At 45.3% G+C, this 19,752-nt stretch overlaps 1 protein-coding gene across 1 annotated transcript in view; it reads right to left on the reverse strand.

The window, feature by feature from the left end:
* LOC138526326 (sodium/hydrogen exchanger 2-like) overlaps positions 1-19,752 on the reverse strand; it is a 680,323-nt gene that overhangs the window by 642,817 nt on the left and 17,754 nt on the right. The gene's annotated exons all lie outside the window — the stretch shown is intronic.

Below are 19,752 nucleotides of genomic sequence, written 5' to 3' on the forward strand. Positions count from 1 at the left end.
TGGTTGCAGGCCATCACGCAACAGGTCACTGAAACAGGGTCAGATATATATAGAGATCAGGGTCCATTACACATGGCCCTGAGTGAACTATATATGGCTCCTAAGGCCAAAGATGAGCACTACAAGATTGTTAGGATAGCGGCATATTTATATTTATACATGGGAGCCATACAGGATAAATGTGCTGAAGGCCATGATCTGGCAAAAGGCAACAGATGGCGTTAGAGAAGGCCCAATCTGATCTGGACTCTTCTGAGCAAAGGCTGCACAGAAGCCAGGAGTCAGAAAATGAGACCAGACAGTACATCACTAAAATAAAGGAGGATATGGATGTGCTGCAAAAGGAAAAGTCAGAACAGGATACCAGATTTCTGGCCTTGCAGAAGGAACACCAAGAAGGTTTGGACTCCCTACTGCAAAGCCAGAAAAAGCTGCAGCAACAGCTAGACTTCAATAGGGCATGTGCTGAGCAGGTAGTCACCCTGCAAGGCCACCTAGATAGAGTGAAGGAGGAGAGCAATAAACTGATTCTGAAAGACCTGGATACCCAGGCAGAGTTTGATCAGGAGCGCCAGAAAGCTGGTGCCTTCCAAAGGCAAAGGGACGACCTGGCGGCACAAATGCAGGCTCTTAGTCAGGAAAGAGACGCCTTAGGCCAGGAAGTCTGCCATTTAAAAAGAAAAATGGAAGAAAATCACCTGGCCCACCAGGGGCTGGGTGATCTCCAAAAAGAAAACCAGAACTTGGTAGAGCACACCAGAAGGGTGGAAGATGCTCTAGCAAGAAAGGAGCAGGCCAATAGGGACATTGCCCAGGAGGTAAACCTCCTGCAGCAAAGACTGGCCCAGTTCTCCAGGACCAACCAGGAAGCACAGAGGGAGAATGAGGCCCTCTGTCAACACAATGATAGGCTCCAGCAACAGGTAGCGATGCAGGAGAAACTGATAGAGTCGAGTAAGGCCTTAACAGAGGAACTGAAAGCACAAATGCAGGCTCTTGCATTGCAACAGGGAGCAGGGGCGGATAGAGATGAGGTCCGCTGGGAAAGAGAGATTCCTGACCATAACCGCAGGAGCCCTAACACCAGGGGCCTTCATTTTCCCCAGTCCCTGGACTCTACCACCCCCATGTCCCCTGGTGCACATGAGCACAGGGCCGCAGGGATGGCAGATCACTATCCAGCTAAGAGTATGGGGCTCATAGGCCAGTACCACTCAGGAATGGAGGGGTGGGCATCCGGGTATGGGCACCCAAGTACAGTACAGTTCAATGGGGAACCCCAGGAGAGTAGGCCCATTAAGGGCATCCTGAAAACCTCTGCCCAGTTAGGTCAGTGGAGGGGGTACCCATCAAATCCTGGCAGCAAGGAGGAATCTGAAGACTCCTCTGAACTGCGCAGGACACAGGAGACCAGGTCCCCACATTCTGCCAGCCATTCCCAGGCTCGCAGAATCCGGGAAAACCTGGAAGAACAGACGGGAACCTCTGGGAGCAGTGCCTCTGAGTCCGAGGAAGAATGGACAAGGGTTACCCGAACCAAAAAGGCCAATAAGGCAAAAAGGGCCTTGCTTAAGGACCCCTTAAAGCAGATTAAGGCGATCAGGAGCATCATCACGCCTTACCATAAGAACGCTAAGTATTCTGTTTGGGAGCACTTAGAGTTGTTTGAACAAATGATGGAGACTTTCCATTTGAAGGACAGCCAAAGCTGTATTCAATATGTAAAGTGGACATTCTCCCCGGAATACTCCAGTTTCTTTGCGGGGCTGGAGGACCAAAATCATTTAAGATGGTCCACATATAAGGCGGCCATCCTGAAACATTTTTCTGTTCACAGAAATCCTCAAGAGGCTCGCAAGGCGGCCTACAATTTGCAATGCGGGGAGGATCAGGCCCCACGAGAATTTGTGCAGGAGTTAAAGCGTGCTTTTGCGCAAACCACCAGAAGGGTGCGCACAGATAGTAGAGAGTTTGTCAATACATTTTTCCATGCCTTGCCCAAATATATAATGACCCAGCTCGTGAGAGATTTTCATGAGAAAAGATCTTTAGACTGGGTCATTGAACAGGCTACCCGGATCTATGAGGTGCAGAAGCCCGTAGAAAATAAAAGCAATGCCCAGAAAAACCCCAAAGCCAACAGCACCCCTGCTGCTGTCAAGGTGGCAGAGGTAAAGGTCACCCCCGTTTTGGATCTGGAGATGGGGGGGCCTAAAAACCTACCTGCACCTAATAATGCTAGGCCCAGAAGGTCCTCGGGCCAGTCACAGACAGGGAGCCAAGGAGGCAGCCCCACAAATGGGGTCCCTCACCCTCCTGATTATGTAAGTCCCCGTTACAAGGGAAATCGACCCATCCTGGGTTATGTGTGGACTCCTCCAGCCCAAGGGGGGGGATCCAGACAAGCACCTAACCCAGGGAACTTCCCTCCAAACTTCCCACAGGAGGGCAGAAATTTACCAAACCCTGGGCAGAACTTTTTCCCCAGATATCCACCCGACTTCCAGCCCCAAAACCATCCATCCTTCTTTCCCCAATTCCCTGAGCCCAGACCACTGAATCCGGGAGAGGGGAGGCCAAGGGTGGAGGGGTACCCAAATCTTCCCAACCCGGGGTATTACCAGAGGAGGGACAGCTACCCTTCCCGGGATCAGCCCAGGGGAGAAAACAGGGCCCCGTATCAGCCTGAGCGGGTTTCCCAGTTAGAGCGCCAGGTTCAAAACATGGCGCGGGATCTGGGTCACATACTGAGGGCTCAGCAGAACCCTCAGATCGGCATGCCGGCGCAGAACGCACCCAACTCTGGACCTGGTGCCCCAGAACAATGACGGGGGCAGCACCCCGATAACTCACCGGTTCCCAGGGAGGAGGCACAAGGGGAAGGATGGTGTAAAGCCTTGGAGGAAGCTTCCTTCCTCACTTGTAAACAGCCCCTGGAAACCCAGGAACCGGAAACAAAATCCCTTGCCCCTGAAAGTCTGCCTCCTAAGGAGCAGAGGGGGGGTAGGAGAAACAAAAGACCCAAACAGACTCAGTTTGAGGAGGAAGTACAGATCTTCCAATTTGAGGGAGAGGGATCCTCAGAGGATCCTGGGAAAAGGATCTTCTCCTTCAGAGAGGGGGGAACTCCTTCCAAAGAAAAATGGGTCCCTAGGGATGCAAATCCAGACTGGGGAGATGTGGAGACTGAGCTACCGCCGCCCACCATCTCATCCCAGAACCAACAGCAAGAAAATCCCCTGGTTCAAACCCATCCTGGTGACTGCCTCCAAAAAGGGGGGGGCGGCCCAGAACCGGAGCCAGGGGAACCCACAATGGCTCTGATCTCCAGTTGCCAAATTTTTCTTTCAGATTCCCAAGGCTCTCCACAGAATTCTGCCCAAATCTCTTCGCTAGCAATGTCCAAAACCAGAAAGTTAGCCCACCAGTTGTCCAAAAATGTACATTATCTGTGCCCCCTTGAGGAGAAGGAGGGAAGATATTATGCCCCGGTACAAGTACAGGGGCAGGGTACAATTTTGGCACTGGTGGACACTGGATCTCAAGCTACCCTTCTGTCCAGAAGGGCCTTTGATGAACTGAATGCAGGAAGGGGAGAGAATTACCAAATTCCTCTCACCTCTCTTCCTGGACAACTGCAGAACTTTGACGGGAAGGAAATTCCCGTCGAGGGGACGGCAGATTTGGACATTAAAATTGGGCGACATAAGTTGAAACACCCGGTCATAGTTGTGACCCCAGAGGGCACCCCTTGTTTACTAGGGAATGACCTCCTGAGAAGGTTGTCACCCCTAATTGATTGCGTAAACAAGGTCCTCTGGACCCAGACTAGCCGACCCATAAAATTAAAACAGAGTGTCAACCATGTTAGTTTAAACGGCACCTGCCACATGGTTGAACAAAAATCTGACCAAGTAGAATTTCACTTCCAGAACAACCAGATTCCAGACGTGACAGTAATAGCAGTAGGACAACAGACTAGTGATGGGGGGTCCTCTCTATTTCTGAAAATCAACCTTCCTTCCAGTCTAAAGTGGTACTCCACGCTGGAAGGAAACACTCTGAAATTCTATACCAATCCACAATCTGAAACTCCCACTCCTATAGTCCAGAAAGATGCGAAATCAGCTCAGAGCCTGGCTGATATTCAGCAAATTGAAGAGCAGTTGTTCATCCCTGTTCAGTTAAATGATGGGAAGGACTCTGTTCTCGCTCGAGTGTGTGTGAACAACGGTAAGAGCTTCATCAGCGAAGCCATGTTCCGCCAACTCCCAAAAGATCCAGCCATTCCCACCTTCAAACTGATAGACAAATGGGAGATGGACCTGGAAGCACCTAATTCCAAACATCTCCTGCCAAGCAGGTGTATGCTCAAAATCTCCATTGGCAACAAGAGCATTGTCCATAATTGTTGGGTCGTGCGAGACGTCCCTGCCGCCTTTTACTTAGGCAGTGACATTCTCAATCGCTTTGCCATTAGTTTGGACCTAATAAACTTCAAAGCTTGGTCCCGATTAGCGGATAATCCCATGGGCTTTGATGATCCAGAAAAAGCATTTAGGTCAGCTCAATTGCTACCTTATGCAGTTGAAATTCAGGTTAAAGAGGAAGTCACCATCCCAGAAAGGACCCGACAATTCTCCCTGGAAGTGAAAGTTAAAAGGGGACAAGAGTTGAAAAACCCTGATGCTTACATACATCTAAATGCTTCTCTCCAACAGCAAGGGTTGGGGGTAAACCCAACTCCATTAGTCAACATAGAACATGACACCATTCTAATAGAGGTGGATAACAGCGACTTAAAGAGTATTACTCTAGCCGCAGGCACCATTATTGGAATGGCGGTTGATGACCGACATTTCTCCATTGATCTTGTAAATGAACTGTTAGGACCAATCCCCAAGGACTGTTTTGACAGTGACAGTGAGGACAATACAACACCAGACAGGATTTTTACCCGGCATGGGGGGAACTTCCTGGTGTACACTTCCTGCCCCTATGGTAAGGAAGATGTGACTTGTGACTTCAGAAGGGATGAGGTGATTTTCCAGGTCCATGAGGGCTGCCTTTCCCACCTGAAGCCTCCAGTCCAAATCAGCACTCTGACCAGGGACTTCTCCACCCAGCTGGAGGAGGCCACGGAAATAGCCAAACCAGAAGTCTTTCCAGGCTTCAGGCAGATGGTGGAAGAAAGAGTCAACCTAGCTGATGCCTGTGTGACTCTGGAACAAAAGCAAAAGTTGAAACAAGTTTTCTTGGATTTCCAAGATCTCTTTGCGGTAGACTCATATGACTGTGGTCGCACCGACATCCACACCACAACAATCCCCACGGACCCTGGCATGACTCCTGTGTTTGTGAAGCAATATCGCTTGCCTCTCGCATCAATGGAGTCCCTTACTGAAATAATTAAGAACCTTGAGTCCCGGGGAATAATCCGTCCAGTCCACAGCACCTTCAATAATCCGGTGCTGGGGATATTGAAGCCAAACGGCCAGTGGAGACTCTGCGCCGACCTCAGGGAGCTCAACAAACGGGTCCATACTTCCCGATGGCCTCTGCCCTACATTGACCAAGGGCTGGCCCAGATCCAGGGGTCACAGGTATTCACTGCAATAGACCTGACCAATGGATACTGGACCGTGCCTGTCAGCAGGGAGGACCAATACAAACTGGCTTTTACCTTCGGGGGCCAGCAGTACACCTGGACCCGGACTCCCTTCGGATACCTCAACTCCGGCAATGAATTCAACATTTTTCTACACAAGGCCATGCCCGACTTGGGTGCAAGGGGTAACCTGGCTTATGTAGATGATGTCCTCATCAAAAGCTCAACTGTTGAGGAACACATAGCGGAGATCCGTTATGTTCTGACACAGTTGAGGGCCGCCGGAGCAAAACTTTCCTTTCAGAAAGCACAGTGGTGTAAAACCCGTGTTAACTTCTTGGGGCATGAGATTACTCCTCAGGGTCTTTGTCCCCAGGAAAAGAAAGTGGAAGCACTTCAGAAACTGAAAGACCCCACAACTCTGCGGGAACTAAGGAGCCTCCTTGGACTGACTAATTACAGCAGAAAGTTCATTGAGGGCTACGCAGATATCACCAGACCCCTGATTCATCTCCTGAAGGGGGGGGTCAAGTGGGAATGGGGTCCAGAACAAACCGAGGCAGTAAAACAACTCAAAAGAAGCCTCTCACAAGCGCCTTGCCTAGCTTACCCGGTCAGAAACAAGGAGTTCTTCCTGGAGACAGGGTTCTCTAATACGTACTTGACGGCAGTATTATATCAAAAGCATGACAAGGTCAATAAAGTAATCTCCTATGCGAGCAAAACTTTATCCTCTGTGGAGGAAAAATTCAACGATTGTGAGAAGGCACTCCTGGCAACGGTGTGGGCATTGAAGAATTACCGCCCGTTTATCCAGGGGGAACACATCATAGTGGAGACTCCACACCAGCCTCTGCAATATCTCCAAAGTGACAGCATCCGGGCCGGAAATGTGAGTAATTCCCGAATTACTTCCTGGATTCTGTCAATGCAAGGCTTTCCTGTGGAGGTCAGATATGGCCAAAACAAGAAGAGTCCCCTCGCGCAAGGTCTGGCTGACTTGCATGATTGTGCCAGAGAAAACTGTCTCGAGGACGAAAGTCTAAAAATAAAGGACAACATGGAGGCATACCTTAATTCCCCACACAAAGTCTTTGAAGAAGACAAGTGTGAGGGAATGCCCACTGTCTATGTGGATGGATGCTCTTACCATGTTGACAACAACGGGGAGAAAGAACTGGTGGCCGGCGTAGGGAATGCATGGGTGAAGGAGTCCCCAGAACCCTCCGCTGGATACAAAATTGGTCCCCGAAGTAGTCAGGTGGCAGAATTGATGGCTGTGCATCAGGCCATCCTCACTGCTGTCCAGCATCAACTCCACGAACTGGTCATAATCACAGATTCGGATTATGTACGGAACGGGTTCGTGGAGCACCTGGTTAATTGGAAAACCAGAGGCATGTTATGTGCTAACAACAAACCCTTGAAACATGGGAAGTTGATCCAAAACATTGATGATCTGGTAACATCGAATGGGATGACCATCTACTGGAAAAAGATCAAGGGTCATTCCAAAGTAGAGGGACCAGACAAAACTGGAAATGACTTAGCTGATCAGCTGGCCAAAACCGGGGCCATCCAAGGGGATCTAATTGAGATTGAGTCCCTGTTGGGGGAAATCCAGGTCACTGCTATCACTAGGTCCCAGACAAATGCTCACAACGACCTTTCAATTGCACAATGGAGTAAGGAGACCCCTGATGCTGATTTGATTACCGCTCAGAAGGGGGATCCAATTATCGGTAAATTTTACCAGCACCTTGAGGACCCTGAGAACTTTCCCCTGACGGATACCAATTACATTGGGAAAGAGGACCTAAGAGTGTTGATGAAATGTCCAAAAATGTTCCGGATCCAAGACGGTTTGCTGGTAAGGAAATCCAAAGCTGGCCACGATCAGTGGGTGGTTCCTACCTCATTCCGAAGCCTGATGTTAAGTCACGCCCATGATGCGGCCACCGCCGGTCATAGGGGGTTTCACACAACACTGGAAATCTTAAGAGAGGTTGCATACTGGCCACACATGGGCCAGGACCTCAACCAATATTTGAAGGGTTGTCTTGTGTGTGCACAATTTCAGCCATCATCCCTCACGCACCGCGCGCCTCTCCAAAAGAGGGGGATGACCCTGCCATGGTCAGATTTACAAATCGACTTTGTAGGCCCTGTGATTCGCTCGGCTAGGGGGAATAAGTACATGTTGACTGTGACATGCTTGTTTACCAAGTGGGTGGAATGTCTCCCAGCCCCAAATTGCAAGGCAGAAACTGCAGCTGCCTTGATGATTAACCACATCTTTTCCCGTTTTGGTCTACCTCAAAGGATTGAGTCAGACAGAGGTAGCCACTTCACCAGTGAAGTAATGACAAAGATGTGGGAGATACTGGGGGTCAAAAGGAAGTTGCATATTGCTTATAGACCAGCTTCTTCTGGGGCAGTAGAGAGATATAACCGAACCATTGTGAGCATATTAAAGAAGTTTGTGGCAGATTCTGGGCCAAGTTGGGATATCCGATTACCTCTGGTCCTAATGGCTATCAGATCTACCCCTTCATCTGCAACCAAAATGTCACCATTTGAGTTGATGACTGGGCGCAAGATGGTGCTTCCTCAGCATTTGCTCTATAGGACCCAAGAGCAGACACTGATAAATGCCTCCACTACTCATGAGTATGTAGAGAATTTAAGGAAACACCTCCAACATGCTTTTGCTTATGCTCAGCGGAATCTAGAAAGATCAGCTGATAGCATGAAGACCCACTATGACCTGAAAACTTCCAGGAAGGAATATCAGGTGGGAGACCGGGTCTATCTATACAACTTCCAAAGGAACCAGGCCAAGCAGCGCAAATTTTTGCCTACATGGAAGGGACCCTTTGAGATCGTCGATAAGATCTCCCCTGTGGCCTACAAGATCCGCATCCCCAAAGGCGGTTCGGCAGAGGGGGAAGACAAGTGGGTACACATAAACCAGTTGAAGTGTTGCCATCCCAGGCACACTCTGCAACAACTGGAGGAATCCTCTGGAATCCTAGCGGGTACTGTATCAGACTAATTCAGTTCCAATCATAAAACGTACCACATCTAGTCTCTAACATACTGTGATTTGTATGAAACTGTCTCTTAGTCATACTGTTTTTCAAAATAAGAATGTAATGTTTCGTTATGATGAAATGCATATGCTGTCCCACCATCTCAACAGTGGTGGAAAAACGTCTATGAGTAGGTATTGCCGCTCTTCCTTTGTCGTCCTAGGAGAAAGAAGACCTTGAGACTGGCCAAGGAGGACGATCCGGAGACCGGGAACGAAGATCCAATGGGCCCAGTGGACCGCCCAATACTCCCATCAGGACCGGCGAGGAGAACCAATCGATCCGACCGGATGGAGGAAAAGATGCTGAGCTGTGCCATCTATTGGAAGAAGATGAGGAAACATCCCAGATCTTGCGAGTCCCATCAGTGAAACCGAATGGCCATCGCAAGAGGGGGGCTTGTGGGATGTATTTACCCATGCATCCGAGCCCTACCTCAAAACTGTGCAGTACTGACATGAAAACATCATGATGGCCAGAGCTTCCCAGAAAATGCACAGGGAAATGCAGGAAGAATAGGCTGCCACCCATTTTTGCCGATGTTATGGGCACAGAAGGACGCTGCCTAAAACCACCATTGGACTACCCGCACAGTAGTCTGAAACCATTGGGAATGGCAATGCTGATTGCCAAATGCAACCTAGAATTGTGGGGAATTCATTTCTTAAATCCCAAAAATGGGTGCAGTACCAGTACTCACCACTATCCAAAAGCCGGCGTTTTAAACCACTCTGTTTCTCTGAAGGCAAGCCAAAGTGCCTATTTCAAACATTGCAATATGTGCAAAATATTTACTGAACACCAGCAGACATTTGGCAGAATGGAGTGTTGTGTGCCTACAAAATCTGGGAAATGAAGATCATAAGACAAGGTTTATAACAAGACTGGCTGAGCTGTGGATCGCAGCAGTTTAAGTTGCACTGGATTTAAAGACACTAAAATCGAAAATGTTTAAATTGACTGAGTGACCTACTATTGAGTATCACATAGGTTGCAATTGTTTAAATGTCATAGTTTTAAACTTAGAATCAGCCTTCTAGCTGCATATGTGAAAATGTTTAGTTTTATTTGAATGCAGGAACTGGGGAACAAAAAGTGACATTTTATCTGAAACCTGGCTTAAGGAACTGAATTCTGCCTGGCAACTACCCCCATCAGAAGGGAAACTTGAGTCACAGCTGTGTTCCCAGGCCAACCTTCCTTTTGCTGCCCACACTAAGGATATGCCATCTATCTGATAATTGAATTATCTGTGCTCTGTAGGAGAGTGAACAAAGCCCTCTTCACTCAGGCAAAGGTTTTTATTACGCAATCGTAAAATGTAGCTTCCTCTTGGCAGGAGCTGGGAGGGGCACTGCCTGTGAGAGCAAGCTGGCTTGGCAGAACTGGATTAACCAGAAATTCAACCTTGTGCTGAGGGTAAACCACACCCCTTTGGAGCCAGAACATAACTTTAAAAAGATGAATAACTCATAGAGCGGACATGTGAAAATTTTATAAAGGACACCATAATTCTTGTGATTTTTCTGCCCACATTTTAAGAGGTTTTTCGACCCGGTGGCATGTTCAGGGGGGTTTTAGCGGAAAAGTGGATATAACTCTAAATGTATGCATGTTAAAAATCTGAAACTTCATCAGTTAATGTCCCTACTCCCTGCGCACATGTATGTAAAGTTGGGTCAATGTCAGAAATTGAAAAATCAGTTAAAAAGTGAAATATGTGCCATTTCTGAATGCAAGCTCCCAGGAAGAGCAGAGTTTGAACAGGGGATACCTCCTGTAATGCATGATGGGTGCATCTGATTTTAAAACAATATGTACCTCTGCAAATATGTATTTGTTTCAAATCTAGATTTGTGTGTAAGTTGACAGGAGGAGTGGACTTTCTGCAGGCTGTAAAATGACATCACTCTGACTCACAGTTCATTCCCCAATCAAATGATAAATGGAAGTTTGACCAATTAGAAGCTGAGAGAGAGGTAGGGTCAGTGATGCTAGAACACACCCACATTCTAAACACATAAAAGCAGACAGACAGGACAGATAGAGACCTTCCAAATCCATCTGCAGCGGGACGCTCTGCCGGAAAAATCCATACTTACCTCCATCAACCTCCAGAAAGCCAAACTAGAGACTTCAATCTATCCAGAACTAGAGACCAGACCAGAGGGAGAAAGCAGTGCTGTACCCAGAGAGACCCAGACCAGCAGAGAGAGTGACCAGAGCCCAGTCTAAAACCCTGACCAGATCCGTGATGAGGCCCATTTAATTCAAGAATATAGTGTGAGTACCCAGCAGAACTGTGTAGAACCAATCTCTTAGTTTAAATTCATCTAATTCAATCTATTTAACCTAAGTAGAACTGCCTCCTAGCTGTCACCTGTCATTTCTAGTTGCAAGCTGCACTTGTCATTTTGAGCTTTTGAAATTTGCAAACCCAAAAACGACCTTTATTAAATCGCTCATATCTCCGCGACCGTTTGGGCTAGAGACTTGCAGTAACTTTCCTCTGATAGCTTAGAGTTGTAGCTTTGAATCGCACCAAGAACCGCATTCCTACCCCTTATAGTTGTACCGCAATCGCGGAACACGCATCCGCGAATTTTACCGCGATTTGCAATTTCTTCACATGTAAAAACTGCTGCTGTTTGCTTTCCATTTGCCAGAAATTCGTTAACCTGCTAACTATCCCTGCCTCATTGCTAGTGTGAGCCTGGACTAATATTAACTAGATACCACTCACCCTGAACCTCTGAAAGGGAATTAAAAGCGTTTCCAGCATAGTTCTCATTCATTGCCAGCACATATCAAAGCAATTTGGGCCTGTGATTTCAAAACTCCTACCTGTTTTCTGTTGTCTAAGCTTGCTGGATTGAACTGATTACATTGATTGCATTTCTGAGAACTGTGTGCTTTCCTCCCATTTCCTTGCATTGCATAAAGAGGGGGGGAGTGAATAGCCAGAGAAAAGTGATTACATTGTTTGGTTGAAATCATATTGCGTATTTTCTGTACTGCATTCATTGAATATTGCATCCACCTGAGCTTACATAAAGCATCCTCTACCACATTATACTTTTGTTCCTATTTACCAGTGTGCTACCTTATCCATTTCATGTCAACTCCTTATTGATTATAGAGAAGCGTGTTAGTGCCAGATTCTCCGTTGTTAATCTTTATCATATCAGATTAAGTGTGCTAGTCAATTATTAATTTATTATAAAGTGTGATATATACATCTCTTGTTTAAATTATCAAATAAACCTTTTAACTTGCAAAACAGAACTACTTCTTGGCTCAGTGGGGTCAGGGGGATTCCAAGAGAGGGGTGTTATATAGGGGTAGTCATCCAGAACGCATGAACTGGACCTAAAGATATATCAGTAAGGGTTTTCATTCAGTATTATAGACTAGGCGTTGACTTAGCTGTAGTGTTGAATTGAATCCTCTTACACGAGTAACTTCAGAAGAGTCTTTTCCAGCAAACAGCGTACTTTCTCGTACTTCCAAGTGCGCACGCGGGTGCGCTGCAAACGCTGTTTTTGAGAAAGAGGTGGGCGGGGTCAAGGGCAGGATTCAAAACACAGGCCCAATCAAATGAAGGTACTCTCTGTTAGGTCAGGCAACATCCTTGTGCCCGCGAAGGTTTTTTTCAGCAAACAGCATACTTTCTCGTACTTCCGTGTGCACTTCTTTTTCTGTGTTTGATTCTGAAAAATGCACTTGTCCCCTTATTCACAAAGGTGACCATTAGTGTGGGGAGAATGAGCTCAACGCTGCTGCATGATTGGCTCCCAGCACACAGTCGTCCTTGGAGCGCATTTCACAGTGATGGTGCCCGAAGAAGAACAACATGCTTGTTTGAGAGACAGAAATGCACGTGGGACAACAACGTGTCATACCGTTACTGTCACACTTCAGTGAGATGCATTGTGCTTTGGTTTTCTATGCATTTCGCAAAACTTCCTATTTCTGAATTTAGAATGAGCTTTGAAATGTGCAGAAATGCCACTTTCCTCCTCCTGCTTTGCACAATTGTACACGGGGCAACGGGCATCAAACCATTTGCTTCTTAAAAGTGCAACAACAAAAAACAAGTGCACATCCAATGCCTTTGTGAAAACAGCGTATGGTTAAACATTTTGCGAATAGGGACCTTAATGTGTTGTCAACGATTGACAGAGTTAAGTTCTCAAGGAGAAAGTCTGCTGATACTTAATAAATGGTGTCCGTTGCTGAATATTCTGTTTAAACTATGAGCACTTTTTTGTGTGCATTTGTTTTATGTTTTGACGTTCTATAACTCCCTCTTGTATACTAGTATGCCTTCTACTGCTATAAAGTAAAATACCTTTATTTAAGTTACAGTACCTTATCATGGGAATTCAAGGGATAATGGAAAGTCGTTGTGGGACTATAAGAGAACTTTGAAGTGGTTACCCTGCTACTATGTCAAACCTTTTAATGTAATAGTCTTTAAATGGACAATTGCTCATTTCGAATAATTAAATAAAAATTAATAAAGGTCATGCTCAGGGAATTCAGTGGTTGACCTTTAATAATTGTGCAATCTACAATGTCAGTTTCTGATTCAACTCAGATGTTCATCCATAAAAAGGCAATATATTGAATATCAACAAACTGGATGAAAACACTAGCATTTATTGCAGCACTTAAAAGCGGGAGGAAATCATCACGAGGCACTATAAAACATGTGCCATTGCTATAACCCTCTGCTGGAGTGTTTGCACAAATCACATCTCTATCAAATTAGGCAACAATACTGTTAGTACTAATGGAGGCACTGACCCCTATTGGAACTAACATTTTCCATGGTGGGCATCATGGGATCATGGGAGGTCCAGCCTATCCTCTAGCAGACATGATTGAGCCAGAAAGGTCCCTAAGATTGCTCGATATTGAAGAAGGCAACTCCAGCTCTATTCCCATACAAATTATAAATGGGCACAAACACCCCCTCACCAGCTAAAAATGAATCAGTATGAAGATATTATCAATATGTACCCACTGATTTTAAGATGGAATGTTCCTACAATAAACAGACCAATGCATATAGATTGTTCTTACTTCACTGTAGAACAGAAAACTGTACTTATTAAAATATTTCTTTTTTCAAATGCTCATGAACAAAGAAAGGCAAAAAACCGCCAGACATCTCATCTTCTCTATGACATCAAGAAGGTCAGAAGACCTTTGATAGCACACAGAATGAAAAGTCCTACCTAGATCTTTCCCCCACACCCTCAAGCATTCTGGTTGTACTCAGAAAACCCAGGTCCCAGGCAAGCTTGTAAAGTGAGCATACAAGCACACAGAAGAGGAATAAAGGAATAGGTTTACACCATCAAATGTGGCTATTGAATAGCAACTCCCACTGTATTCCCAGGTATTCAAACCATTTGCAACCTGCCGCCATCTAATGGTCTAGTAGTAGCATTATTTTGAGGCGTTGACATATGAGGACCCTATGAGACATTCTGCAGGCTGCAGCACCACTGTACTCCAAATTGTGCAAATGTGTGGCAGGCTATGGTAATACATGGCTGATGGGATAACTAAGGGGGTAATGTATTTGTCTTGGAAGCAAGACAAGGCAGACAGTCACGTGTTTGAATCCTGAGCAGCTGGTCTCTACCATGAACCGTGATATAAAACATCAATTTACTGATTTTAATGCTTGAAAAAAGCATAAGTGGATGGACATATGATAAACATATGTAAGGTAAATACATCCTATGCCAATGCCACCATCTTATTGAGCATATGGCCCTTGGAACGTGCACATGTTACTGGATAGGATTACACCAGAATAATTCTGAGTCCAAATATATTAGCAATTATCTAAAACAGAGAGTTCTCAACTGACCGAAGCTCATTCTCATCAATGTCCAAAAAAATACAATTATATTCTTCTTTATGTGTAAGAATGATGTAATGCAACGTGTCAATAGTGAAAAGCCTATCAAGGGTTGGAATTGGTTAATGGACGCCTCTCGATATACAATCATATAGGAGCTAGGTCTGTATTGGCTACATAGTGTTTCATTGGTTTCTCAAGCTATAAGGTCCTTCGCTGTATGGACTAATACAATTGGTTTGGTACACTTGTGTCATGTCTGGAATATTTGGTTCAATTAGCATACCACCCAATGAGCCTAACATCACTCATCCTCCATGTTGTCTGCCATGAAATTCTCTTTGTACTTGCCTTGCAGAGTATTCTTGTCCTGAGAATGCAAAGGGAGTGAGGGAGCACGCTATTGTGCCTGGAACTGCAAGTTCAAGCCCTACGTGACAAGAGACAGTGATTATGTTTTTTTTTTTTTTTTAGCATTTTTAAAGCACTCACACAGCCCACGGGCATCGGGGCGCTGTTACAGGAATTGTTTTTTTATAGCGTAATTGTTTCTTTTGTCTTAGTTGCGTTATTTATAACTCGCTTAAACACGTATCGGTTTCTAAGCGCGGACCCGGGGATCAAACCTGTGTTGCTTCGTGTCGTTTTGCTTCCAAGGCGCACACGTTGCCGCTGAGCTATCCTCCCGGGACGAGTATGTTCATACTGCAAGCTTTTAAATGCTTTAAATGAATTAGGACTTGGCCTCTTTTGTGTTTTTTCTTGCACCTTAACGTGAGAGGATTAATCTTCCGCACACATGCTCCTCTACAGCGCAGATAGCTGACCTCGACTTTTCAGTTCTTGACTTCAGGCCAGACAGCTGCCCAATGCAGCTCCAACAACCTGCTATTCTACTGTGATACAGACTTTCATTCTTTCTTCATGATTCTTTGGCTTATTATTTCATGATACCGATGTCCAGTTTCTGTACAATGGTGGTTCTGCCTGCATTCTATTCACTACTTATAGCTAGCCTATAGGATGACTTGATCTAGTTTGCGTTTCATCGTATGTACATTCTTTTTACTTATGATTTCTGCCGCACATTTTACTGTGTAATATTCTTCTTTTACACTTTAAGGTCCTCTAGATTCTTTACTTTGTCACTTCTCCTCTAGGACCCATTCATTGTCTTCATTCGGTATTTCAGGATGTTGTGCACACTTTCCCATGACATCATCAGGTAGTTTTCTTTGCTCTTTCTCATGTTCCTTCATGGAGTTCCTCCAGCAGGTTGTCATCAACTTGTGGATACATTTGATCTGGTCGTCTTAATGGATACGGTCTTCCTTATACTAGCTGTGATATTGGTACAATAACTGGTGTTAGACAGGGTACTGTCTCATATACAGGTGAGGTAGGGGGGTAAGATCTCTTGTGGATGTGTACATCTGCTCCTCTACATTATGTTAATCACAGCCTTAAAGGCTTGAATTATGTGAAGATACTGCACCTGAGAGTGACATTTGGACAAACATTCTTTTTGTGCAGCCATAAAATCTGTTCTTTTATTATATATAGCCATATTTTTAGTGCTAAATTCTCTCTGTGATAAAACCGACACAGCTGCATCAGGCACTATCTATCATTCCACCATTAGCGTTATCTGCGTCATTCGCTGCCGCTCAATGCGTGTGTGTGTGTGTATGTGTGTACACATGCCCTGTCCACAATGCACGCAGCTGTCCTAGGATGAGCAGGCCCAGATGCTCGCACATAAGAATCATTGTCAGCGTGCTTGGGGTCCTGAGGTTAGGACACTCACCTGGGAAGAGAGCAGCTGCATAGGTTGATAATTGAGAAGAAGAAGAAGATTCTCCCCATCAAGGATTTCCTGTCATTTTATATTAATGCTTTTTATGTCTCCTCGCAAACTATTAAAAATAGTAGTTCTTTGCACAACATGAAGAGATCTTCATAGATCTACAGAGTAAAGTGCTTGAGGTACAGTGCAGTTTATAGTAGGCAAACAAGGAGTTTTATTTAGGTGTGTGGCATGGCCGGTAACAGCCCACCAGCCTGAGCACCACACAGGGTTTGAGTGGGAGAGGAGGGAGAAGTACAGTCAGCTAGACATCGAGAGGGAAGATAATGGATTGATTAATAGAGTAGAAAGATTTTCAATAGAGACAACAAACTAGGTACAACTATAGGTTTAGACTGTTGATGACATGCCAACTCCTCCTGAGACTACCAATACAATGTATGAATCGGTGTGTCAGGTTTAAGAAACTGATTTCTAGTAAATGTTCACATACAAGCTACATTTAATATGTAGTGTTGTGCTTTAATGGAACCCTTAGTGTACATCACATTAAGTGGCTGTACTAGGAAGAGAATTTCTATCATAAACGTTCCTTTCTTTTTGAAGTCTTATGTGTGCTATTATATTGTCATGTTCACCTTAAGGGCGTGTGTTAACACCTTGAAGGGAAGCCAACACTGCCTACTTGGAATGCAACATCAATGAATCTTGACGGTTGCTGTGAAGTAAGGGGGGCGTCTAAAAAGCAGCATCAGGTCATGCTGTTGGGCGGCAATGGGTTGCAAGTGGTGAGATAAAAAATCAAAGGGTTGTTTTTGGCAGAGTTACTGTACTGGAGCCAGTAGAAGCAGCCTCTATCAGCATGCAGTTGATGCCTTCCAGAAAAATACATGCCAATATGCCCCATTGCAATTGCAGCTTCGCACCCAGGGAAGGAATGATAGAAGGAAAGAAAGAGGGAAAGATAATAATGCAAATCCATCTAATTGTGGTTAGAAAGCAAACACTTGTTCATGCCCCACCGGGGTTACATCCAGTGGCTCCGAGTCAGTAGCCAGAATACAGTTCAAGGAGCAGTGCTTGCTTTGTAAACCAACTTTTGCTTTTGAGCTAGGCGTTGCCCCTGTCACCTTGCATGCAAATAAGCCATACAGAGCACAAGTTCACTGGGAGGTCTCTTGCCACTGTGACCAACTGACAGAGAGAGTGAAGAAGGACTAGCAGGCACCGGAAAAGAGATGGGTTTTAAGGTGGTGGCGGAAAGATAGATGATGAGAAAGAGAATAATGGTGGAATGGAATCTTGATTCATTCTTGGTCAGCAAGCACAGAAAAAGATTGCCTGCCACTTAGAGAGCAGTGGAATTTAGGCACCTGAAAAAGCGGAACCTGAGCGGGGTGGATTCTTCTTGTGATAAAAGGAGAAGTGCCTTGTGAATTGTAGAATGTTGTGTAAGGGGGCAGGATTAGATTAGCCACAGAGAGTTCAGACCAGCTGGGGGGAGGGTCCAACATCTTGATTTTCTCCTCCTCTGTCTTTCCTTTCTCTTCCACTTCCTGTAGCACAAAGTGATTTGGATTGGATATAAGAAGGCAAAGTCCACTTGCTCCAAGAATAGGGATTGTACCCCTAAAGCAGCCTAGCTTTAGTCCAATCAGTATTTAAAAGAAGGGGTCTCCCACTCCTTCTTGGATTCACTTTTATAAAAAACACTTAAGGAGGAATTCATTGGACCTTTGTTGGGAGAGTTGCTCTCTCCAAAATCCTCTGCCAGTGAGTTGAAAACTAAATGCCATAGGCAGAGGCAACCTCTGTCTCTAACCAGGGATCATTGTTGGTGAACTACTGTTGGGACACGAACAACCTCTCTGCCAGCCCCAGTGGTTCCCACAACCTCACTGTGCTGATGGACAACTGTGGTCATGGGCCATCCCCTCTTGTGTGTGGGAGCAGGAGATAAAGGGCTGAAACATATCCCCAGGTCCCCTAATTGGGACTCACACCAACTGAGAGTCAGGGAGTCCAGATTCCCTGTGTTTTCACCATCAAACCAATTAAGCGCGTTCATTCAACTGCATCAAACTATCATGACACTCCAGGGGTATTTGAGCACATGATCATAGGACCGGGTTATTTTTGTTAGTGTTGATGCTTCATTGATTTTATTGTAGAGCTTGTTATGGGGGGTGGGAAGTGGGTGTTTACAGTTGGGTAGTTAGGGGGAGGTTTAGGATTTTTGCTTTGTCGTATGAGGCTATGCAGAATCATAAGTGCAAGGCTATCCCATGCTAACAATTGGAGTAGATCATTGAGGCGGGTGTGCTCTTCTCTATCAATGGTGAGATGTCAAGTAACGTAAATATTGCCACATGGAATGTTAGAGATCTGGGCAATAAAGTTGAATGGGCAAGAATAGGAGCCTTTTTGAAAAGGAATGGGATTCAGGTGGCGCTTTTACAGGACATGCACCTTTTCTAAACAAAAGTAGATAACTTATGGGGCAAATGTGGTTACTGTACGTGTGTCCCATTACTCATCGTATGGAAGGCAATCCCTATTTGTATAGCTGGAGATGTCCCTAAGCAAATTGATTAGAAAAAGGGGGACTCCGGAGGCAGGACAGTGGTGCTGTTAGGTCAGTTAGGCAGTAAGGGAATAAGCCTAATTAATTCAAACTTGTCCAATGAAGATAACACCTATTTTCGAGACATGCTGAAATAAGCAGGAGTGCAGGCATGACCTTTATGTTTGGTGTTGCAATTTTAATTGTTTACTGGATCCAATACCGATAGAGCGGACATAAAATGCCCCCTTCAAAAGCAATCCCATGTAACCTTGAACTGCTGGATGTCTGACGTATACCTTTTTGAATTGTACAGGTTATGTCAAGGGAATAAAAGGGTATTCCTTTTATTCTCATCCTCACAACTCCTATTCAAAACTGGATTGCAATTTTGTAGGGAGGGAACACTTTTACTTATTCACGTGCTTAGAATACTCTCTGATCATTCCCTCTGCTAACTACCCAGAAATAGGAAACTCGCAGGTATAATATTCCAACTTGGAGATTACGGGATGTGGCATTCTGGAGTATCTTGTCGAAAGAAATATCCTCCTTTTTTAACATAATATTAATTCAACTGAAGATGTGGGACTGATCTGCGAGGCTTTTTAAAGTGATGACTAGAGGGTATGCATGGGCAGCACATTTGGGGTAATGGCAACCCTACACAAAACATTATAGGAGACATAACATAATATTAAAATGTTAGAGGGGCAACTGGCAATGGGAAGCCCCTGCAGAACTGACATGTCCAGACATTTGAGCAAATATGAAGACACTCAAGAGGTACCGAACCAATCTGGG

This window comes from Ambystoma mexicanum, chromosome 7p (assembly GCF_040938575.1).
Source record: "Ambystoma mexicanum isolate Mex_15411 chromosome 7p, UKY_AmexF1_1, whole genome shotgun sequence".
NCBI lineage: Eukaryota > Metazoa > Chordata > Amphibia > Caudata > Ambystomatidae > Ambystoma > Ambystoma mexicanum.